The sequence below is a fragment of the Salmo salar genome, chromosome ssa22 (assembly GCF_905237065.1).
Source record: "Salmo salar chromosome ssa22, Ssal_v3.1, whole genome shotgun sequence".
NCBI lineage: Eukaryota > Metazoa > Chordata > Actinopteri > Salmoniformes > Salmonidae > Salmo > Salmo salar.
In genome coordinates this window covers 22,172,511-22,197,772 of record NC_059463.1, presented here as the reverse complement: position 1 = coordinate 22,197,772, position 25,262 = coordinate 22,172,511, and the positions used below count along the sequence as shown (strand labels likewise).

The 25,262-nt window shown below is 41.3% G+C and overlaps 1 protein-coding gene across 1 annotated transcript in view; it reads right to left on the bottom strand.

Moving 5' to 3' along the window:
* The window catches only part of LOC106583006 (rap1 GTPase-activating protein 1), a 153,695-nt gene that overhangs the window by 78,368 nt on the left and 50,065 nt on the right, over positions 1-25,262 (bottom strand). Inside the window, exon 3 of the mRNA XM_045705841.1 lies at positions 2,022-2,057. The gene's annotated coding sequence lies outside the window, so the exon portion shown is untranslated. The remainder of the gene's footprint in view (positions 1-2,021; positions 2,058-25,262) is intronic.

Below are 25,262 nucleotides of genomic sequence, written 5' to 3'. Positions count from 1 at the left end.
ACTGCTTTGCTTTATCTTGGCCAGGTCGCAATTGTAAATGAGAACTTGTTCTCAACTTGCCTACCTGGTTAAATAAAGGTGAAATAAAAAAATAAAAAAATAAAAAAATATCAAAGGGACGCAAAAAGGCACTCATTTTGCGGAATGATCCACCAATATCACTGCTGCCATAATAGCAAAAGCAAGAGAGACAGTGACTGAGTGGTTGGACATAGTCCCCTTGTCACGTACACACGCACACACACACATCTCGCCGGCTGCTGAGAGAGAGGATGACTGAGGCTATGATGGATTCAAGAGGGATGCGATGGCATACTGTGTTTGATTTAGACCTGCTATCGTAAATCTGACCGAGAAGCTGCTAGTCTTACACAGTGACACCTTTCAGACCTGTATAATGTAGATGGAGTCCCGGACATCCTTCCTATGACTTGAGGATTAAACCCCTTCTTAGTAAGTCATACATGCCCTCCTAAATGATTGATAGCAGTGATGAATGAATTTAATAAATATAGATCAATGGTAGTTTCATTTTTAAGAAATAAGAGAAATTCTCACAAACAAACCTAAAAAAACAATGCTTTTCATGACTTTGGGATTTTCATCTGCCTGTATGTAGAGGCTGATAGAATTCACCAGAACATAATGACTTACTGAGTGCAGCGAGAGCCCTGTTCAGAGCTGCACTGTTCAGTGGCTAGAAGAAGCCCTGTTCAGAGCTGCACTGTTCAGTGGCTAGAAGGAGCCCTGTTCAGAGCTGCACTGTTCAGTGGCTAGAAGGAGCCCTGTTCAGAGCTGCACTGTTCAGTGGCTAGAAGGCGTTCCTTCCATTTGGTCTCCCGCTACATTAGCATGCGCTACAGACCTGTTTGGAACACGGCACAGAATGAACCCCCAATCCCCTCTTAATTCAATTCAGCAGAAGTACGGGCCAAATGTTACCGTCTGATGATCCTGCAGAATCATCCTGGTCCTCTATTCGCTCCTTCCACATCCCCCCTCTCCTGCTGCATTCACACATCTTTTTCTCATACTGCCAAGGATGGAATATTACATGGCCATACTTCTCAATATTAATTTTGTTACCAGATGCCCTGATCCACAGCCATGACATTAGGCTTCCTCACTGCCAATATACAGCGAGTATACAAAACATTCCATGACATTGACTGACCAGGTGAATCCAAGTGATTCAAGTGATTCAATATGATCCCTTATTGATGTCACTTGTCAAATCCACCTAAAATCTGTGTAGATGAAGGGGAGGAGACAGGGTAAATAATAATTTTTATACCTTGAGACAATTGAGACATAGATTGTGTACCCCTATTCAGAGGGTGAATGGGCAAGACAAAAGATTGAAGTGCATTTGAAAGGGGTATGGTAGTAGGTTCCAGGTGCACCCGTTTGTGTGTGTCAAGAACTGCAACGCTGCTGGGTTTTTCATGCACAACAGTTTCCCGTGTGTATCAAGAATGGTCCACCACCCAAAGGACATCTAGCCAACTTGACACAACTGTGGGAAGCATTGGAGTCCAGATGGGCCAGCATCCCTGTGGAACGCTTTTGACACCTTGTAGAGTCCATGCCCCAACGAATTGAGTCTGTTATGAGGGCAAAAGGGGGTGCAACTCAATATTAGGAAGGTGTTCCTAATGTTTTATACTCTCAGTGTATGTAACTGTCTGATGTAGCACTTCTCTAAGGAAACCCAAGCGTGGCTACAACAGCAGTATGGAACATTGAGCATAGACATATTTGGTACAATATAAACAGTAAATAAAGACATTTGCTGACATCCATGTGATGTTTCATGCCCTGTTATTCTGACTGTAATCAGTACTTAACCAGGGGTGGACAGTATCGCTGGATAAAGGAAGCTATGTAGTGACTATCTTTAAAACCTCTAAGATAATCTACAGTACTTTTAAAAGTGATCTAGAACCAACTATGCATAAAACTAAGTTATCCCACACAACATTAACTGAATTTCTTAATGTCAAGGAGTGGGGTAAACTCACCATAGACTTCTGGTCCTTGAAAAGGTCTTGTCGACACTAGAAAGAGAGAGAACAAAGAGAGATAGTAGATCAGACTTCTGTCCCACTCCCACTTCACCTGGTCTGGTTTAAGGTCATCTAAGACTGATGAAGTGTCTAGAACACCGCATTAACCAAAGACTACAATATCAAAACAGAGTTTTAGGTGAAACTTTGAGGTGCAAGCATCTGGGACTATTTTGGCTGAAAATAAAATCTACGACATTAATATACCTGTAAAAATCATAATTCAGAAGTGACTTTTAATAATAGTGTGTATTAAAAAACAGAATCAACCTCCATGGACCCCTATGGCACCAGATGAATGAGTCTATAATTTCCTCTCACCACTTCTCCTCTCTCTCTCCCTCCATCTCTACCTCCCTCCCTCCCTCCCTCCTCTGCCTGCCAACCAGCTGATGGGCATGCTCTCAGGCCGAGGCTGACACAGTCTCCTAGGTGAGTAGGCAGACTGGTTGAGGTGCCAGTCATACAGTCAGAGCCCACTGTAATACCCTGAGCAGGCTGGCACATCATTACCCAAACCCACTCAGTAATACCGGCACACTTCAAATGAAAGTGTTTTCAGCCGTAGCCCACCCAGCCAAGATATGAGAAAAGCCATAGCGAATAGGATTGATGAGATAGAGGGAGCAACATCCCGTTTTATTGTCTTGGCAAATTTTCCATGGATTTGTTTGTGGTGTTTGCACGTAGGAAAAGAGCGGTTGAAATTCTGACTACATTTACAGCGCTACATACAAATCAAACTGGCAAATGCTCTGCCTGGATCAATCACAGGAGCCGTCGTGGGGTTGATGCTGAATAAATGCTGAAAATTGGTCAATCGATCAAGCGCTAATCACCGCTTATCCCTGCTCCCTGAATACTAAGCCAATCAAACAAATGTCATTGTCATTCATAGCAAATCAAACTCAAATGAAAGCCATCCACCATGGAAAATAACAAACAGGCAATCAAATACCCAGCCGTCTCTGACGGAAAGAATCAGAGAAATTCTGAGTGGTGCAACATGCTTTAGATGTATTGGTGCCACTGGATGTCTCAGTAGAGCTGAAGGTTCAGTCTGTAGAGAAGAGCCATGGTTTCCCTTGGCTCTTTTTTGTCTCTAAATTGCTGAAGATATGAGTAACTATGGCTGAGGAGAGGAGGAACTACCGAGAGACTTACTACTTGTTGTATGAGATAAGTAATGTGAAAAAACGCAACATTTGCTTAACAATCCAATAACCAGAACCAACTGTGTAATTTCTTAAACAAACCTCGCAGGATCGCACTGTTAGTTGATCATACGAACAAGTAGTCCCACCTCGTCGTGCGTGACAACAGGAAATGGCCATGCGCTTTCTCCCTGTTTGTGTTTGACTGATAGGAATAAAAATATCAGGCTGTCTTTCAGGGGTCTCTCTGCTCTACTTTCTGCTGATTGAGGAAGAACCTCTGTTTTGCTGTTAACATTCCACGGTGGAAAACACGCCTACACAAAAACAATGTCACAACCTTCTACCACGGGACATGCATGTAGGCCTACTCATATACTATGAACAGTCAACCCTTTTTAAATACACTGCTATTACTGAATGGAAAAATAATAAACCATAACACACTGGCTGTAAATGTTACCGGGCATAACAAAAAGCTCACAACAACAATAAAAATACAGAACATGGTATCAAACCAACCATAAGAGTAAAAAACATATTTATTTCGGTCTTATCAAATAAATGGCAACGAGCATATCTTAGACAGTGATATCTAAAGCCTGCAGAGCCTAGAGGTTCTTCAAGGGAATCATACTGTGTCTTGCATGACACTTTTATCTTTCGTGTGTGTGTGTGTGTGTGTGTGTGTGTGTGTGTGTATTCACTCTCTTGTGTCTGACTGCTGTATATGTTGGCATTGGGAGCATGTATTTCCATGCAAATGACCTTGTTTAGATGTTAGTGTGTTGTTGTCTGTAAATGTATGGATAAAACACATTTACATGTGAGCGTATACAAAATTGCATGTTAACAGTATACAGTTGAAGTCGGAAGTTTACATATATTTAGGATGGAGTCATTAAAACTCGTTTTTCAACCACTCCACAAATTTCTTGTTAACAAACTATAGTTTTGGCAAGTCGGTTAGGACATCTACTTAGTGCATGACACAAGTAATTTTTCCAACAATTGTTTATAGACAGATTATTTCACTTATAACTCACTGTATCACAATTACAGTGGGTCAGAAGTTTACATACACTAAGTTGACTGTGCCTTTAAACAGCTTGGAAAATTTCAGAAAATGATGTCATGGCTTCAGAAGCTTCTGATAGGCTAATTGACATAATTTGAGTCAATTGGAGGTGTACCTGTGGATGTATTTCAAGGCCTACCTTCAAACTCAGTGCCTCTTTGCTTGACATGATGGGAAAATCAAAAGATATCAGCCAAGACCTCAGAAAAAAACAATGGTAGACCTTCACTAGTCTGATTCATCCTTGGGAGCAATTTCCAAACGACTGAAGGTACCACGTTCATCTGTACAAACAATAGTACGCAAGTATAAACACCATGGGACCACGCAGACGTCATACCGCTCAGGAAAGAGGGTGTGGTACTATAAAGTATAAACCAACAATAACATTCAAATGTCAGAGATGAACGGATCGTTTTTGGTAAGATTAGTTTACTTGACATCCCCTGTGCTGAATCTTTAACCACTCCTAAATATACTAGGTGTTTATGCAGTTCCTCCCATTTAAAATATTGATCATTTTCTTTTACATCTTCATCTACCCAAAATGATTGCCTGTGCTAAATTATACCCTCAAAACAGAACTTAAAATGGCATATGAAAAATGGTATTTTGCGTGGCCCAAATAGATGTCATGCATTTCTAGTTTAACATTGATTAAATCCTCTGGTTTGAAATTACTGCATGTGTCATAGTTTTGAACACGCTGTAGGAAGCATTATCTACTAATGGCAATTTCAATTTTTTTCTGTGTACGTGTGACAAAGTAATTTCCGCAAAGACAGAACACAAAGATAAATGATTTTGTGGCCTGAATTCTATTCCTGACAACAATGCATTTGTTGCCTAGGCTATTTGTTGTAATTTCCTTTCACCGCTTCTGTTGAAAGTTGGGGCATTGTCACGGCAACAGTCTTCCTATTTTCTCCTTGAATAAAACTAAAGATCTAATTGAAATATGTGCAGTCACAAACAAACCTTTCAATGTGTAGCCTATGTCTATGTTAGGAATAGACAATCCCTAAAGCAAAGTGACTATGCTTATTACTTCATATAGTTTCTCAATATTAAGTGTCAATTAAGTGATTTTCAAAGGCTTTCTAATTAATAAAAAAACATTCCCTGCATGTCTTTTCACTTCTCTGTAGAATGGAGTCCAATACAGCTACTGAAGGTTGAGATGCCCGTGGTTTAATTTTCAGGGCCTTTCTCTCAAGGATTTCTCTTTATACTAAAAGCATACAGTCAAAGAAAACAAACAGAGAACCTTGTCCAGCCTGAACAAGTACATACAGTACAGTTATGACAGCATGGCTTTTCACCATGGCATACAGTATTCCTTATTTTTACCTGAGGCCCACCACCTGTCACGACACCTACGGAAGGTGACGCCCCTCGTCGCCCGGGCGGCCGTCGTCGCCGGCCTACTAGCTGCCACCGGTTTATGTTTCACGTTCGGTCAGTTACGCACCTGTTTTGTGTTAGTAGTTAGTGGGGAAGGGTATTTAGGCTAGCTAGTTAGGTTTGTGGTTTGTGGGGGATTGTTCGTTGTCAGGGTTGATTGTTTGTTATGAGGTTCTGTGGTTTTCCCCCTTGGAGTTACGTTGTATTGTTTTTGGGCTGCGTCCCTGGTGAACGTTCTTTTATTAAGGGTGGTGCCTTTATTTTTGAACACCCTGCACTCCGTTCTTTGCATATTTTTCCGTGTGAATATTTTATTAAACTTCATTCCCGGAATCATCTTTCTCCTTCTCCTGATTCCTCAAGCCACCCGTTGTGACACCCACACTGTGTCCGCAAAAGGGTGGAGTATAGCTTTTTGAACCATGAGACTGAACTGGGTCTCGTTTAGCAGTTGCGATGTAACTTAAGCAGTACAATGATCGTCGTATCAGACGCATCGTTATTTACCCACCAACTTTTTAAGTGTTTCCCCCAAAAAACACGCAGAGATTCGCTAGGTGCATCGTTAAACCATGTGTCCATACCCATAGGATCGTAAGAAAAGCAGCGCAGCTCTCGGATCAGCTTATTCCATTCAAATCGTACCTTAACATTAGATTTATTCCACAATACTGATGACGGATCAGCTCCTAGAGCGATATTACCACCTATGGCTGAAATAGGTTATTGAGGCAGCTTATTATGCTTACCCAATAATAATGCACTAAATCATAGATTGGGTACATCATTGCGCACTCGTTGAAACACATTGCTGCAAAAATCCCAAAATATAACTCATATAAACCTCATTCTGAAGTGATCGGCAGTCACAGTCAGAGAGAAAGCCTAAACATCTTGACTCTACGTTTAGCGGAGATCTTCTGTGAATAAAGTGATGCGGAAGAGAAAAAAGGCATCTAATGATGCCCTTTGGCTGCTCTTCGAGTAGACTGGATCACTTGTAGACTGCAAAGGTTTTTAAGAACCACATTAATAACCAAGGCTCTGGAAGACACCTTGGCTACTAAAGATACATCGTAAGAAGGTTCTAATGATCTTAGCGCTTCAAAGGCTCTGAGAAAAGAGGCCCTGAACAGTGTTGTGTTTTATGTCTTGTTTATATACATTTCTTTGTATTAGTATTATCTCCCTATGTATTGTTCTTCTCTTATGTCCTGAGTTCCATTAAACATTTATGTGCTCGGGGATGCTGTGTATGAAAAGATGCATGCAGTTATAAAGATGTGACGAAAAATAAAATGGAAGAATAAAATGTTAATTTGGAGGAGACAAGGTCCATTTCGCAGAGTGCATAATTTACTCCACAATTCAGAGCACATTCTCACTGTGTGTGTATGTGGGCGAACACATGCATGTGAATGTGGTTCCTCCCCCACTTCTATAGCTGTATAAACTAAACATCCTAAGAATCTCCATCTGTCGATAGAATTCACTACAGTGCCAACCATAGCATGTAGAGCCTGAACAATCGGTTGATGCTGGGCTGGAGGATTATCAGCCTTGATGATCCAACTCTGAATCAAACTGTGTCCATGCACACTGTACACACTGAACTCGATGCACTGTTCTATTCACACAGTGCCTAAGGGTCAGCCAAAGTGGTGAGGTTGTACTCTGTCTCGTGAGTGAGATGTTTTCCTGCGTGTAGCTGTTAGTGCCCAAGGCCAGGGTCAACAAAATGATGGAAGTTATAGTTATTCCAGTCCCAAGGGGTTTGATGCAACTAGTCTACACAGCAGTATACGTCATTGAATGCACATCAGTGCTGTGCTGAAGTGTATCATTTACACATCTACAGTAGAAATAGACCCTTATAATGCATGAGCCACATTCACTGTCTAGCTAACCTCTTCATACACCATACCATTTCCTATCCACAGACCACAATAACATTGAATTAATTGTAACATCAGAGTGTATTTTACAGAGACCGTATATAACATATTGACCCATTTTACAGCGTCCTTTGAACTTTGGCCTCACCACCCGATGTCACAGGAAGGCGAAAAAGATCAAGGATGACAACCACCCGAGCCACTGCCTGTTCACCCCGCTATCATCCAGAAGGCGAGGTCAGTACAGGTGCATCAAAGCTGGGACCAAGAGACTGAAAAACAGCTTCTATCTCAAGTAAATCAGACTGTTAAACAGCCATCACTAACATTGAGTGGCTGCTGCCAACATACTGACTCAACTCCAGCCACTTTAATAATGGAAAAATGTATGTGATAACTGTATCACTAGCCACTTTAAACAATGCCACTTCATATAATGTTTACATACCCTACATTACTCATCTCATATGTATATACTGTACTCTATACCATCTACTGCATCTTGCCATCTTGATGTAATGTATCACTACCCACTTTAAACAATGCCACTTTATATAATGTTTACATATCCTACATTACTCATCTCATATGTATATACTGTACTCTATACCATCTACTGCATCTTGCCTATGCCGTTCGGCCATCACTCATTCATATATTTTTTGTATGTACATATTCTTATTCATTCCTTTACACTTGTGTGTATGAGGTAATTGTTGTGAAATTGTTAGGTTAGATTACTCGTTGGATATTACTGCATTGTCGGAACTAGAAGCACAAGCATTTCTCTACACTCGCATTAACATCTGCTAACCCTATGTATGTGACAAATAAAATTTGATTTGATCAATGCAACAAATTCCAAGCATCCCTCTACCCCAAAAAGCCAAAGCAAAAGGTTGAAGTGCACTTATTTCTCCAAATAAACAATCAAATCTAAAACCTATCATGAACCTCTCAAAGGCAAACTAATAAACATACACACCCCCACCATTCCTATCTTTGTGGTGCTGAGAATAAAAACAATAAAATGAAACAGATTACTCTTCTACACATGACTATTTTGTTTTGGTAAAGTTGACCTTGTCTTTACAACCTAGGAAAGGGGGCAGCTTGACCAAAACATTGACAAAGTAATTTAAGAGCTAATGATGTTTCATTGACCTCCTTATGAGACCACTTCATTAACTTCCAGCGCTAATCAGACGCTAACAAGCTGTAGTTTAGAGCAGACACTGTTGTTTGACCTTGGTATTATCCTTTCACTGCTAGCCTGCTGAAGATGTAAAGCATGATTCCACAGGGGATCTCATTTGATCTTAGGCCTAAGTACTCATCAATTCTTCAGTGATGGAGTGAATTCCATACCAGGTATTACTCTCCCCCACCGGCTATTTCTAACATGCAGAGAGACAGACATGAGTAAATGTTATCTTTTGTCCGAATGGGCTTCAACCTTACCCTCCATATGCTCCGAAAGTGAAGCTCCTCTTTCTCTGTGACATCCTGCTAGCTAGGGGCTGCTGAGGCTTTCTGGGGAGACTGTCCACATCAGCGGAGTTCAACAGCAAGTAAGCAATGGGAGCAGTCATACATCTCCCCTACCTCCCTCCCTTCCTTTCTCTTCCTCCCTCCCTCAGTTATTTTCTTTAAATCCTCTAGGCTGACGGAGGGTGCGTGTGTTTTGCAAGAGTACATTTCCTTCTGTTAAACATCCTTGCCCTCCACCTCCCTCTCTCCTTCCTTTCCTCCTCACTTCTCTACTCCGCTCTCTCAGTACGTCATATCTCCCTCAGATTAAGAGAAAGGTGCGTCCGACCATTCCGTTGCCCAGGTAACAAGCAGGTGCTCCTCTTCCTCACTTATACTGATTCTAAATTCATTTCCAGGCTATCAGAAAGAAAGAACCCACATCCCACTGGGCACAGACGTCAATTCAAAGTCTATTCCATGTTGGTTCAATGTAATTTTATTGACATTACGTGGAAACAACATTCATTCAACCAGTGTGTGCCCAGTGGGATGTCCTCAATTTCAATCCTCATCCTAAATAGGTAACTTCTTGTGCCATCTTAAATCCTCAGTTGTATTATCACTGAGTTATTCAATAGAACATGTCCTTTACTCAAGTAATCTTAATATTGCACAAGGGAAATGTTGTATTCCTTAGCAGCAGCAGACATATTCAAGGCTCTGACAAAAGTTTGAACAGTGTAAGTAAGATAATGACCTGTATTGATCTTGTACTTACCCCTATTGGAATCCCATTACCTTTTTCCTACCCTACAGTCAAGTCAGATAAGTCTATGTAAAAGTAACCCAGTACACCAAAAGGTTAAAGAGGTCAAACCCAAACAAACACACTTGCATCTCATGTAGAAATGTTGATCATACAGAAAGCTGGCAAAGGGTGTGGTATGTCAGTTGATCTGCTGACAGAGGGGGTCCTAAGCCTGTCAAGGTCAACCAAGGATGAGGGATGGGCCACCCCTCCGATTTGTTTTTTTCCTCTCCCTTCCTCTGCTCTGGCTTCTATATAAGTGTATTCCCCTCCTACCTGCCCACTGTACCATGGTCAGAGTGTCCCGTCCAGGAACATCTAGTGGTACAGGGTGACCTCTACTCCTCTGTTCTCCATCCATCAGCTGTGTTGTTGGGGTGCCCGTCGCACCTTCTCTTATTCAATTAGGCTCAGAATGGACTGAGGCTAGACATAGGCTCTTAATCAAATCACAAACATGCACAGAATAGGAGTGTCCTGCCCGCACCAGTCTGCTCCCCTCCGCTCGCCTACCTAATGCTTTTAATTGCTTGCCCTTGTCATTGAGTGGAGATTCATCAGACAACATCCAAGGGAGATATGACTTTAGGACGTGTCTTCTCCACAGCTTGGCCACAGCGTACTTCAGTAGTCTCTATCTAAAGTGGGCTGAGGTAATAAAAAGAATACCCAGGCGCTGTATTGGATTTTAGTTAGCCATGTTAGAAAGTCTTTCATTGTCGGCAGGGATTACCTTGTCCCATCGCGCACTAGCAACTCCTGTGGCGGGCCGGGTGCAGTGCATGCTGACACGGTCGCCAGGTGTACAGTGTTTCCCCCTGACACATTTGTGCGGCGGGCTTCCAGGTTAAGTGGGCATTGTGTCAAGAAGCAGTGCAGCTTGGTTGGGTTGTGTTTCGGAGGACGCACGGCTCTTGACCTTCGCCTCCGAGTCCATACGGGAGTTGCAGCGATTGGACAAGACAGTAACTACCAATTGGATACCACGAAATTGAGGAGAAAAAGGGGTAATAAAAAAATCTATTTCATTTGACAACTGATGATTATACTCTTTGTCTTCATCTAACTTGACCAGTGTTAATATGTCCTGTATGAACTAGCTAATGACAGAAAAACATGATAAAGTATTTGCATAATCAATCACATTTACAAGATTAAACTGATAAAAAAAACACATGTTCCTCTGGGGGAATTTAGTCTTGGTTCCAGCTATGCTGTCTGTGTGCTGTGTCTGATAACCATAGCTAGTGAAATGTAATTTGTGACCGGTTACATGAACTGAGGCATTTGATACTAGTTCCTACTTCACAGTAGGTCCGTTTGATAAAAATAAAAAAAATAAAAAACTTGCGTAGGATCCGTAAATATGAATAAACATTTCTAATTAGGAGCCTAGTTTAGCCAAGGAGAACGCACCGAGCTAAACAGGGAAAAAGACAGGATTGTTCCTGGCTAGTCATGATTAGCTGAGAAAATGGAGTGGTTGGACATGCCGAGAGAAGAGCCCTAAAAATATAAATGCAAAATGAAACAATTTCAAAGATTTTACTGAGTTACAGTTTCTAGAAGGAAGTCAGTCAATGGAAATACATTCATTCGGCCCTAATCTATGGATTTCACATGACTGGGAATACAAATATGCATCTGTTAGTCACAGACACCTTTAAAAAAAGGTAGGGGAGTGGATCAGGAAACCAGTCAGTGTCTGACGTGACCACAATTTGCCTCATGCAGCGCGACACATCTCCTTCATATAAAGTTGATCAGGCTGTTGATTGTGGCCTGTGGAATGTTGTCCCAGTCATCTTTAAAAAAATAAAATATTTTACCTTTATTTAACCAGGTAGGCCAGTTGAGAACAAGTTCTCATTTACAACTGCAACCTGGCCAAGATAAAGCAAAACAGTGCGACACAATCAACACAGAGTTACACATGGAATAAACAAACAAACATAATAGAAAAGTCTATATACAGTGTGTGCAAATGAAGTAAGATTAGGGAGGTAAGGCAATAAATAGGCCATAGTGGCAAAATAATTACAATTTAGCAATTCAACACTGGAGTGATAGATGTGCAGAAGATGAATGTGCAAGTATCTCTACTTGGGGTGCAAAGGAGCAACAAAAAAAAACAATATGGGGATGAGGTAGTTGGGTGGGCTATTTACAGATGGGCTATGTACAGGTACAATGATCTGTAAGCTGCTCTGACAGCTGATGCTTAAAGTTAGAGAAGGAGATATAAGTCTCCAGCTTCAGTGATTTTTGTAATTCGTTCCAGTCATTGGCAGCAGAGAACTGGAAGGAAAGGAGTTCAAAGGAGAAGTTGGCTTTGGGGGTGAACAGTGAAATATACCTGCTGGAGCGCATGCTACGGGTGGGTGTTGCTATGGTGACTAGTGAGCTCTCATAAGGCGGGGCTTTACCTAGAAAATACTTATAGGTGACCTGGAGCCAGTGGGTTTGGCGACGAATGTGAAGCGAAGGCCAGCCAACAAGAGCATACAGTTCGCAGCGGTGGGTAGTATATGGGGATTTGGTGACAAAACGGATGGCACTGTGATAGACTGCATCCAATTTGCTTGCGGAGTAGAGAGTTGGCGGCTATTTTGTAAATGACATCGCCGCCAAAGTCAAGGATCAGTAGGATAGTCAGTTTTAGGGTATGTTTGGCAGCATGAATGAAGGATGCTTTGTTGCGAAATAGGAAGCTGATTCTAGATTTAATTTTGACTTGGAGATGCTTAATGTGTGTCTGGAAGGAGAGTTTACAGGCTTCCACATATTCTAAGTCAGAACCGTCCAGAGTAGTGATGCTAGACGGGCGGGCAGGTGCGGACAGCGATCGGTTGAAGAGCATGCATTTAGTTTTACTAGCATTTAAGAGCAGTTGGAGGCCACGGAAGGAAAGTTGTATGGCATTGAAGCTCGTCTGGAGGTTTGTTAACACAGTGTCCAAAGGGACAGAAATATACAGAATGGTGTCATCTGCGTAGAGGTGGATCAGAGAATCACCTGCAGCAAGTGCGACATCATTGATGTATACAGAGAAAAGAGTCGGCCCGAGAATTGAACCCTGTGGCACCCCCATAGAGACTTCCAGAGGTTCGGACAACAGGCCCTCCGATTTTACACACTTAACTCTGTATGAGAAGTAGTTGGTGAACCAGGCGAGGCAGTCATTTTAGAAACCAAGGCTGTTGAGTCTGCCGATAAGAATGTGGTGATTGACAGAGTCAAAAGCCTTGGCCAGGTCGATGAATACGGCTGCACAGAATTGTCTTTTATCAATTGTGGTTATAATATCGTTTAGGACCTTGAGCGTGGCTGAGGTGCACCCATGACCAGCTCAGAAACTGATTGCACAGCGGAGAAGGTACGGTGGGATTCGAAATGGTCAGTGATCTGTTTGTTAACTTGGCTTTCAAAGACCTTGGAAAGGCAGGGTAGGATAGATATAGGTCTGTAACAGTTTGGGTCTAGAGTGTCTCCCCCTTTGAAGAGGGGGATGACCGCGGCAGCTTCCCAATCTTTAGGGATCTGACGATACGAAAGAGCGGTTGAACAGGCTAGTAATAGGGGTTGCAACAATTTCGGCGGATAATTTTAGAAAGAGAGGGTCCAGATTGTGTAGCCCAGATGATTTGTAGCGGTCCAGATTTTGCAGCTCTTTCAGAACATCAGCTGTCTGGATTTGGGTGGAGAAATGGTGGAGGCTTGGGCAAGTTGCTGTGGGGGGTCGAGAGCTGTTGACCGGTAGCCAGGTAGCCGTAGAAAAATACTTCTTGAAATTCTCGATTATCATAGATTTATTGGTGGTGACAGTGTTTTCTTAGCCTCAGTGCAGTGGGCAGCTGGGAGGAGGTGCTCTTATTCTCCATGGACTTTACGGTGTCCCAGAACTTTTTGGAGTTTGTGCTACAGGATGCAAATTTCTGTTTGAAAAAGCTAGCTTTTGCTTTCCTAACTGCCTGTGTATATTGGTTCCTAACTTCCCTGAAAAGTTGAATATCGCGGGGGCTATTTGATGCTAATGCAGTACGCCACAGGATGTTTTTTTGCTGGTCAAGGGCAGTCAGGTCTGGAGTGAACCAAGGGCTATATATGTTCTTAGTTCTAAATTTTAGAATGGGGCATGCTTATTTAAGATGGTGAGGAAAGCACTCTTCAATGGCTGTGTGAAGTTGATGGAATGGAATTCGAACACTTTTTTTGTACACGTCAATCCAGAGCATCCCAAACATGCTCAATGGGTGACATGTCTGAGTATGCAGACCATGGCAGAACTGAGACATTTTCAGCTTCCAGGAACTGTTTACAGATCCTTGCGACATGGGACCATGCATTTTCATGCTGAAACATGAGGTGATGGTGGTGGATGAACGGCACAATAATGGGCCACTCATCATGGTATCTCTATGCATTTAAATTGCCATCGATAAAATGAAATTGTGTTAATTGTCCATAGCTTATGCCTGCCCATACCATAACTCTATCGCCACCATGGGGCACAACGTTGACATCAGCAAACTGCTTGCCCATCAGACGCCATACATGTGGTATGCGGTTGTGAGACCGGTTGGACGTACTGCCTAATTCTCTAAAATGACATTGGAAGTGGCTTATGGTAGAGAAATGAACATTCAATTTTCTGGCAAAAGCTCTGGTGGACATTCCTGCATGCTCCCTTAAAACTTGAGACATCTATGGCATTGTGTTGTGTGACAAAACTGCACATATTATAGTGACATTTTATTGTCCCCGGCACAAGGTGCACCTGTGTAATGATCATTCTGTTTAATCATCTTCATGATAGGACATCTGTCAGGTGGATGAATTAGCTTGGCAACGGAGAAATGCTCACTAAAAGGGATGTAAACAAATGTGTCTTATTTTAGCTCATAAAACCTGACCAATATTTTACATGTTGCATTTATATTTTTGTTCAGTGAAGATAATCTTTGCTACTGCAGATTTATGGAAAGATAACTGCAAAAGTGGTACTACATTTCTCAAAAACATTGCTGCCATTAAGTTAGCCGGGTTTAAGAAGAGAGACTACTTTCGTGAGGGCAATGTCATGCTGACTCATGCATTTACTTGTGTGGGTGGGGTGGGGCTAAGGCTTAAGAGGGTGTGAATGATGCTGAATGGGCATAAACAAAGAAGCACTCTTTAGGAAGTGTGAAAATCTCATAATCTTCCAAAGGGCATTTCTACTACTTGTCTCCTAAGTTTATCAACTTTTGAAGCAGAATAACTTTCCCAGGTTTCCTTCAACTACAATGTAAGCAAATTACTTACATTTTACTTAAGCCTCAACAGAGAAATCTGGACACATTTCTCCAACAGAATGACAGCAGAATCCTCAAGATTGGGGGAGTCAAACTAATTCCATGGAGGGCCAAGTGTATGCTGGTTTTTCTTTTTTTCTTTCAATTAAAACCTAGACAACCAGGTGATGGGAGTAAATTACTAATTAGTGACCTTAATTAATCAATCAAGTACAAGGGAGGAGTGAAAATCCGCAGACACTCGGCCCTCCGTGGAATGAGTTTGATATGTGCTCTAGATCCATACTACCGTCTCCAAATTATAATTGTTGCAAGGTAATGCACTTTGAAGTGTTCTTTTGACTGCTGTTTTTCCACTTCCCCTCCAGAGATGTCCTTTGCTGGGATGCAAAAAAGGAAAAAAAACGATTTACCCAGAGTAATTTGTGTGGGGCAGGTGAAAGGGAAGGTCACGTTGGCGTAAAAAGTCTATGTCCGCCAGTCTCAATCGCCTTGGTGATGCATGTGCTCTACTAAAAGTGGGTGAGATATCAAATGGAACATCCAGATATATACATTACAATTATCAATAGGCAGTCCACGTCTACACCATAAGGGAATGGGTATGTTCTGTGGTCAGCCACAAGTAATCTGAAGATGGATATTGCTTAATAAGGCTTGTTGATGGGGAGACTTTATGTGAGTAGAGTTTCCAGCCACAAACAGGGCCGATGGGAGTGTATACTAACATTACAGTGCAATAGAACATTTGTATGGATTTATTTTCACAAATAATTTATCTCAGCACTATTTCTTCAAATATGAAAGTATGCCTTTCAACTAGAGGGTAGCTTGTCCAAAAGAGGTCTGCAGAGGGGCAATTCCACTGTAACGGAATTACGCTGAGACTCCAATTTTCTACTTTAAAATGTATGCCAAAAAAAAATACATTGATTTCAAAGTTTTCCAAACCATGAAACTCTATGCATAATGAATACTTTGAACAATTTACACAGAACATTTTACTAAAACGAATTTACAGGAAGAACTGTTTGTAAACAGAATAAAACTGAGGGAGATTTTAGTGTAATTATGTTACCAAACTTCGTATCTGCACAGTTCTTCCTATAAAAAAAGGTTATTTTTTTTGGGGGGGGGGGGTTAAGAGTAGTCCTTGTGTATAGAGTGCTATGATTTGATACACTTTGAAATCAATGTGAGTCTAAGCTTAATTCTGTTACAATGAAATTGCCCAGGGTCAACAACCCATTACATGATTCTCATGTTAACTGGGAAAGGCAATAAAAAAATAAAAGTATTAATCAATATGGTAGGGATAAAGCACAGCAAACAGAGGACATAGAAGGCACAGTATGTGCGGGTGTATTGTGATGGAACGTGGGGTGAGTGTTTTTGTGTTTGGAAAAGTGTGGAGTTAAGTGAGTGAAAAAGAAAAATGGTTGCAAATGCCGAACCCATGTGTGTCTGCGAGCAGGAGTTGTGACAGAGAGCTTTCAATTTTGTGCAGATATGGGATATACATTTTAAATAAAATTATAAATATAGTTTATTTATTTATTGTCCTATCATGATGGTCCCCAACCCTATAGCCTAAACAGCTGAGCGACCCACACACTAAAGATATGTTTTTATCTGTTTTATATGCCTACTGCAAGTAGCCTACACGCAGCCAAGACAGAAAGATAAACGCGGTCAGAGACTCACTAAAGCAGCACTGCCCCCTCAAGTGTCTGAGCCTGCCTGGCAGGGTAGGTCCAACAAAGCCAATGCCCCCGGATGGGTGAGAATAATATACAAGGAATTTTTCAAAGCTGCTAATGAGAACCTTGAAAACCTTGTACCTAGTGGGAATTCCGGTGGGGTGCCCCCACCCAGGTAGTGGCAGTGCTGGTAACACAAGCTGCAGTAACCCATTGGGAGGGGGTCACACTCAGAGAATCAGAGAGGGGGCAAATTATTGTGGCCCTGGTAGCACAAAATAATTAAAAGGTCTGACTGCACAGAGATGCTAGGGAAAATGGTCACAACGGGGGATCAGCGTGTGTGTGGTTCAGGGGAAAGGGTGTATCTGAGCTCCATCAGCTAGGACTTGACATTGGTTAATCAAATCTCCCCATTCTTGCTGAATTTTGCATGCCTTCTCAAACTGCCCCAACTCTATATAAACCTGCACAACAAGTCTTCTCTTGAGTTGGGCTCAGGGATGGAACAACTGTTGAACATCTAAGCTTGTGGTTGTTTGTGAGGGAAGGGTGGGGAGTGTGTACAGTATGTCTCTGTGTGTGTGTGTGTGTGTGTGTGTGTGTGTGTGTGTATCCCACATCTGTTGCTATGGGGTAATGCTGTTAGGGACAATAGGATGAATCATAATAATTGCTTGCCAAAAATGTAATTTTTGTAACGCCAATCCTGGTTATAGGTAACAACCCTTCGTATGAACTGCCAACATTATTGTGCATATTATTAGTTAATTGTGGAAATAAATTAAGATATGCAAGATTTTTTTATATATATATTTTTCTATAATTGTATACAAAACAATCGAGGTGAGGGTGTTGGAAATGCTTTTGACAGTTCATCTGCTTTTGTTCTATGGGTGGCACTGTGTGTTCTTTTTAAAGGATGGGTCCCAGTCTCTCAAAGGCCCTAAGGTCCAGTTGGCCAGTCACTGGGACGACAACCCAACCTGGGATGGGGGGAGGTTTTAGTGGGTGGAATAGTGGAGAACAATTGGAGGTTTACTCAGTAGCAGTGTAAATATCATGGTACAGCTTTATAGACACTCAATCATTATGGTACTTTTTAATGGTACATTTACAAACATATATTATGATAAATAGAATTGAAACTTGTATCTCATTATGGTAAATGGTGATATAAGTATAGCCAGCTATAATTGTAATGTCTTAGCAGATAATAAGAAAATAAGATCAGTATTTACCTGGCTAAAAGAGAAGGAATATAATATCTATTGTTTTCAGGAAACTCACTCAACAATTTTAGATGAGGTTGTGTTGAAAAATGACTGGGGGGGAGGTGGGGAGCAAATATACTTCTACCATTGGTAAAGAAAACTCAAAAGGGGTGATGATATTAATTAACAATAATTTTGATAAAATGTGAAAATTGTCCAAACAGGTTTCTTTTAAATTCTTTTAAATATGTTATTGGACCATAAACCGATTTGGCTCATTAATCTATATGGTCCAAATAGTGGGGGACTATAATATGGTTTTAAATACCTCAATGGACTGTAAAGGAAATCACACTACAAACTATCACCCTCATGCACTTAAGGAAATCACGAATATCATGGGACATATTGGAACTAGTGAATATATGGAGCCTTAAATATCCATACCTAGTGAGATAAACATGGCGGAGGCAAAATAATGCTAGTCGTCTTGACTACTTTCTTATGTCATTCTCGCTGGCACAATTTTTTTTATAAGTGTTGATGGGGGACAGAATGCAGTCGGACCAATACATTATTGGCATATACAGTACTCTTACAGAATTTCCAGGTGGGCGAGGATATTAGAGATGTAATCACAGCCTATTGGATGACAACTTGTTTTTAACCAGGACAGATACATTTAAAACTGACCTTTTCCGACATAACATAGGTATAACATATCCCCTTATTGTATGGAACCAATGTTCTCTCTAAGCTGCACACTTCCTCCAGGACTGCGGTGCAGAAAACATGCCATGCTGCGCAGAGACGCAAGAGATTGAACTTCACTAGGTTCAACCCATTAGTTTGCACTATATAGATCAACGTTTTTTGTGTGATCGAATCAACATTATAAACTGGGTGGTTCGAGCCTTGAATGCTGATTGGCTGACAGCCATGGTATATCAGACCGTATACCACGGGTATGACGAAACATTTATTTTTACTGCTCTAATTACGTTGGTAACCAGTTTATAATAGCAACAAGCCACCTCAGGGGTTTGTAATATATGGCCAATATACCACGTCTAAGGGCTGTTCTTAGGTACGACGCAACGCGTCCTTGGGCCTTATTGCTTAATTATATTAGCCCTTTTTCTATACAACAAACCAAAACAAATCTAACTTTGCAAGATTGAGTCTGTGATTTTGATGTAGGCAGAGCCAGACCACAACGGAGCAGAATTCTATTGGTGGAGGTAGCCCACTAGAGGTCTTTCAATCACCTGCGAGTGCACATTTGTTATTAGCTAAGTTATAGACAAGTATAGGTCAGCAATGGGGAGTTACAGCTTCCTACAAGAGCGTTTAGGCTACATTTCAAGCTGCCTTTGAAAAGCCAGTTGGGTAAAAAGCTTATGTCTGAAATTGTTTAACTTGGGTCAAACGTTTCGGGTAGCCTTCCACAAGCTTCCCACAATAAGTTGGGTGAATTTTGGCCCATTCCTCCTGACAGAGCTGGTGTAACCGAGACAGGTTTGTAGGCCTCCTTGCTCGCACATGCTTTTTCAGTTCTGCCCACACATTTTCTATAGGATTGAGGTCAAGGCTTTGTGATGGCCACTCCAATACCTTGACTTTGTTGTCCTTAAGCCATTTTTCCACAACTTTGGAAGTATGTTTGGGGTCATTGTCCATTTGGAAGACCCATTTGCGACCAAGCTTTAACTTCTTGACTGATGTCTTGAGATGTTGCTTCATTATATCCACATCATTTTCTTTCCTCATGATGTCATCTAGTTTGTGAAGTGCACCAGTCCCTCCTGCAGCAAAATACCCCCACAACATGATGCTGCCACCCCCGTGCTTCACGGTTTGGATGGTGCTCTTCAGCTTGCAAGCCTCCCCCTTTTTCCTCCAAACATAACGATGGTCATTATGGCCAAACAGTTCTATTTTTGTTTCATCAGAGGACATTTCTCCAAAAAGTACAACCTTTGTCCCCATGTGCAGTTGCAAACCGTAGTCTGGCTTTTTTATGGTGGTTTTGAAGCAGTGGCTTCTTCCTTGCTGAGCGGCATTTCAGGTTACGTCGATATTGGACTCATTTTATTGTGGATATAGATACTTTTGTACCCGTTTCCTCCAGCATCTTCACAAGGTCCTCTGCTGTTGTTCTGGGAATGATTTGCACTTTTCGCACCAAAGTACGTTCATCTCTACGAGACAGAACGCGTCTCCTTCCTGAGCGGTATGACGGTTGCGTGGTCCCATGGTGTTTATACTTGCGTACCATTGTTTGTACAGATGAACGTGGTACCTTCAGGCGTTTGGAAATTGCTCCCAAGGATGAACCAGACTTGTGGAGGTCTACCATTTTTTTTCTGAGATCTTAGCTGATTTCTTTTGATTTTCCCATGATGTTAAGCAGAGGCACTGAGTTTGAAGGTAGGCCTTGAAATACATCCACAGGTACACCTCCAATTGACTCAAATGATGACATAATTTTCTGGAATTTTCCAAGCTGTTTAAAGGCACAGTCAACTTAGTGTATGTAAACTTCTGACCCACTGTAATTGTGATACAGTGAGTTATAAGTGAAATAATCTGTCTATAAACAATTGTTGGAAAAATGACTTGTCATGCACTAAGTAGATGTCCTAACCGACTCGCCAAAACTATAGTCTGTTAACAAGAAATTTGTGGAGTGGCTGAAAAATTAGTTTTAATGACTACTCCAACCTAAGTGTATGTAAACTTCTGACTTCAACTGTAGTACTGCAGATAGGTGCTGGAGGAGGCCTGATACTCCAGGGCCTATTCTTGGTTACCAAAGTTGTGGCAAGGGTCATGTTATTTGGAATATGTCCTACCCCATGTAAGACATTCTGTGAATTCTCCTTTTTCACACCGTCATAAAAGTGTGATTACAGAAACTGAGAGATTCTTTGTGATTGCTTTTCCATCTTATGGTATTTCTAAAATAGCACGGGAACTTATTAATATGGCTAACTCTTTGAAAATTCTAGCGAATAGAACAGCTGAGAGTCTTGAGTTAATTACAGCTGAGATGGTTGACATTCGGACTGTGGTGATGCAAAATCGTTTGGCTCTTGATTATCTTCTGTCCGCACAAGGGGGTACATGTGCTGAATGCTGTACTTACATTCCTGATAATTCTGAGGAAATAACTGACCTAATCCAAAAGATCAGGACTGAGAGCGCTAAATATCATGATTGCAATCCAGATTATTTAGGCTTGGTCATGTGGTTGTCTTCCACATTTGGTACATGGAGACGTTTTTTGGTGAGCGTGATACTTCCAATAGTGGGAGTTGTGGTTATTTTTTTCATCCTCATCCAGGTTATCAAGTATGCTATTGCCCGATGTTTGTCTGCTAAAATCCGATGGTTATGTGATAGGGGATATCATAAGATTCATCAACCGTGCCTTTTTGGAGATGGGTGTCAGTCGTGTCCACAAGAATGTTGTGGGGATCATAAGGGTCTTCATCATCATACCAAGCCTCATGATTGTGGTCAGGTTCAGGAATGGCTGAAGAATTGCAACATTTACCTGGAGCTAACTCTACAAATAGCACTGCTGGGTGATTTGAAAAGTCATAGTCAATTAATCAATAATATTTTTATACTCTTAGCGAAAATGTTTATCTTTAATTTACAATGTGTAGAAACTATGAGAATAGAAAGGTTCAGAACCCTTATGAAACATTACAGCACATATATGGCAAATACTGGATGGTGTTCAGAGATAAATGAGAGGGGTTGAGGGTAGCTGAAGGATGGGACTAAAAACAAACAAAAGATAACTATTGTAAAATATACTGTGTCCATAAAATGTATATAGTATGTATAAGCTGGAAGTAGAAGCCTAAATGTTGTCCATTAGTTTACTCCAATTAGCAGAAGGGTGGTGGGGTTAGAGGAAAATAATAAAAAGGAAAACAATGAAAAAGGCAGATTTAAATTATTTTGTATTTTTTTATATTTACTCTCTGTCCACACAACTACACCCATGATGCAATCTGAAGGTTTTTCCCATCTAGTCTGCAAAGGTCTGATAAATGACCAAGAATCGCACACGTCATGGTTGGACAACGTCTGTCTTGCAGTACTGCAATGTGTGCAGGATTTTGTTGCAGTGTCTATTTGTTATCGACATTTCTCGTGTCCAAAAGACATGTTTACTGTTTCTCAACTACACACAGGATGTACAACAGCATCAGTTACAGGCAGCAACACTAAACTGTTCTAGATTACACCTATCTAAACATACTTTACATTGTTTGCGAGATCAAAAATATTATTATTATAATCCGAGTGTTCATTTTTGGAAGTTGCATTCACTTTAGCGCATCTAATTTGTAAACATTTCAACTGTATTAAATGATAACTTTTTCAAGTGCAAGAAGCTTTAGTGTTCTTATAGATTCAACGGAAAGACAATGTATTCCATTGAGCCCATTTCAGCCATTACCGGAGTGTGTTTGACAGGTCATTACAAACATTTCCACGGTCATACTGTTAACGGGAAAAAACGTCAGACACAAGCAAGAGTATAAGAGTTGCAGGAGTAAAATGAAAGCAATCAATCCAGCGAGATTTAAATGACAAGAGGATTTTGCACCCCTCAAACGCAGGAAATAGATGGCTGAAAAAGACAGATCCTCAGGTGTGCGGGACATGCTTGTTGCTAGTTCTCCACCCTCTCCACCACTGACTGACATCACAGTTCCACACTCTGTTGTTTTGTTGCCAAGTATACTTAGTGCCGCCCACCATCCCACCCCAATTGACTAACCAGACAGATGTTGTCAGAAGCCTTCAGCACCAATTAAATCAGGAAACATTGGCAGAGAAAAGGACACAGACACAGAGGCACAGAGAGATGAGTGTGATAGCACCTTTCCATGAAAAAAAAATACTGTTAACCATACTGTTTAATATGTTAGGTTAGATTGATCTGAATCAGAATTCATACAATGTGTACCCTGTACTATTAGAGTCCCCTACTTAAAGTTTAACAGTATCTACTAAATCACAATGCACTGAAAAGCAATACCAGTCAAGGAGTGGACTAATGCAGTCCTCTAAGAGCACCATCACCCCCTCTGTTCAGAAGAGGAACTACTTTCCATTTCAGATGTGCAACGGAGGGGATCATATTAGGGGCTATTTCAAAAGCTGTGTGTGTCATATTTCATGCACTATGTGATGTGTCACTTGCAAGCTACAGTTCTTTGTTGTCTTTTAACAAAAGGATCTTGCGAGAAACTCAAACTGCAATCGATTTCTTAAGGTTGAGTTAACAGATGCTGTCAGAGGCCCCGATACACCCCATACCAACAGAAGAGAATTAGAATAATGAGCCAGGTGAAGGAAAACATCTTCAGAAAATATATCCCATTAATTGACCAAGCCAGAGATGAAAATGATATTCAAATAGTAGCTATTTTATTATTGCCTGTCTCACATTGTAAAACACACATTAACAGAAAGATAATGAATAACCCTGTCATCAAAGCAGACAGTTTCCAGTAGAAAGAAACCAGTGGCGGTCAGTGCCGTTTAAGATGAGAAAAGACGATTTCTTTCCTTTTCCATTACAGCATATTGGATGACTGTCATTCATATTCCATTCACCCAGTTCAATGCAACATCGATAGGTTTAGGCTACTACATGATACTCAAATTTTCCCTATACCCATCATGAGGTTGCTACAACCTAGCCTGTGAATGAAAGTTTACAATGTAGGTGCTAACAGGTCGGGAGACAAATTTGGATAGACAGTGACATTCAATAACGCCTTGCACACTCTTGCCTGCATCTAGCTGATATAGGATGTAACCATTAGTCCAACAGTTGCAAACGAGAGTTCTGTTGGACAAATTCAAGTATGTTTACGCCCGTTTTGTTCTGTTTAAGAAACGGTTTTTAACAAAATTGGTGGAATTAATACACCCCTGATCACGTGTAAACACACAGCCACTTTGTATTCCTTCTCGCATCCATGCTCTCTCCTCCTCTCACCTCTCTCCAGCAGAGAACGTGTAATATGGCATAATCTTTTATCGCAATACTGCAGAGAGACATGGACAGAATCCCCGCCTGCCTGTCTCTCTCAACTGGACCAACCCACACAGACACTACAGTATAACAGATACACACCACACGCAACACATTCTCTTAGGTGAATACTGAGAGGCAGAGGCCTCTAGAGAAAAACAACAGAGAGATATGAAGGGAGGAAGAGGGAGAGAAAAGACCAGAGCTGATTTTTCTTTCAGCTCAACTAGGGAGAGAGCAGCCACGAGCCTGGGTTAATGACTGTGCAAACACAGAGGCTTGAAGGACACAGTTTGAGATCTATTTTCATTTATCCAGAGGCGAGGGACAGACACAGAGAGGGACAGACACAGTGGGGATGTCTCATCACACTGCTTTATTGAAATAACACAGGCTTGCCTACTAGCTCTCACTGCGTTATTAATGAATTAAGGTGTTTTAACAACCTTGAGCTGCTTATACCTAATGTAACAGCCTCACATACATTTTGAAAATCATAATGAAAAAGCAATCAATTACAGAACTTCCACAAAATGCCAACCTGAATCCCTGGAAACATTTTAGTCATTTAGCAGATGCTCTTATCCAGAGCGACTTACACTAGCAATAGTGGATCAGACCACGCGGAAAAGGAGAGGCTGAAAATAATACTGCTTCAAAAGGACTGATCTCACTGGGAGCTTTTGGATGAATGACAGATGCTGTTCCCCGGCAACACGCCACTCTTTGGGTTTTGCTCAACTCTATTGTTTCTATGTCTGGAGTGTGTTTCAGCACCCAGGACTGTGTACGTCTCTTTAATTACACACACACACACACACACACACACACACACACACACACACACACACACACACGTTAGTCTAGTGGTAGGGATTATCCCTGACTATTTCCCAGATCATGAACCTGATGCTTTTCAATGACAGCTGTATTGCTGAAGGTATGGACAGTGCTGAAGGTATGGACAGTACATTAGTGGAACGGCCCCTGTTCGTAGTGTGATCCCTGTGATAGGTCTGTAGTCCTTCCACCCTGCCCCCTCCGATAGCCTTCGTCTTCAGTCACACCAAAGGGCCACTGCCTTCTTTCATTTTCCTTTGTAGTGG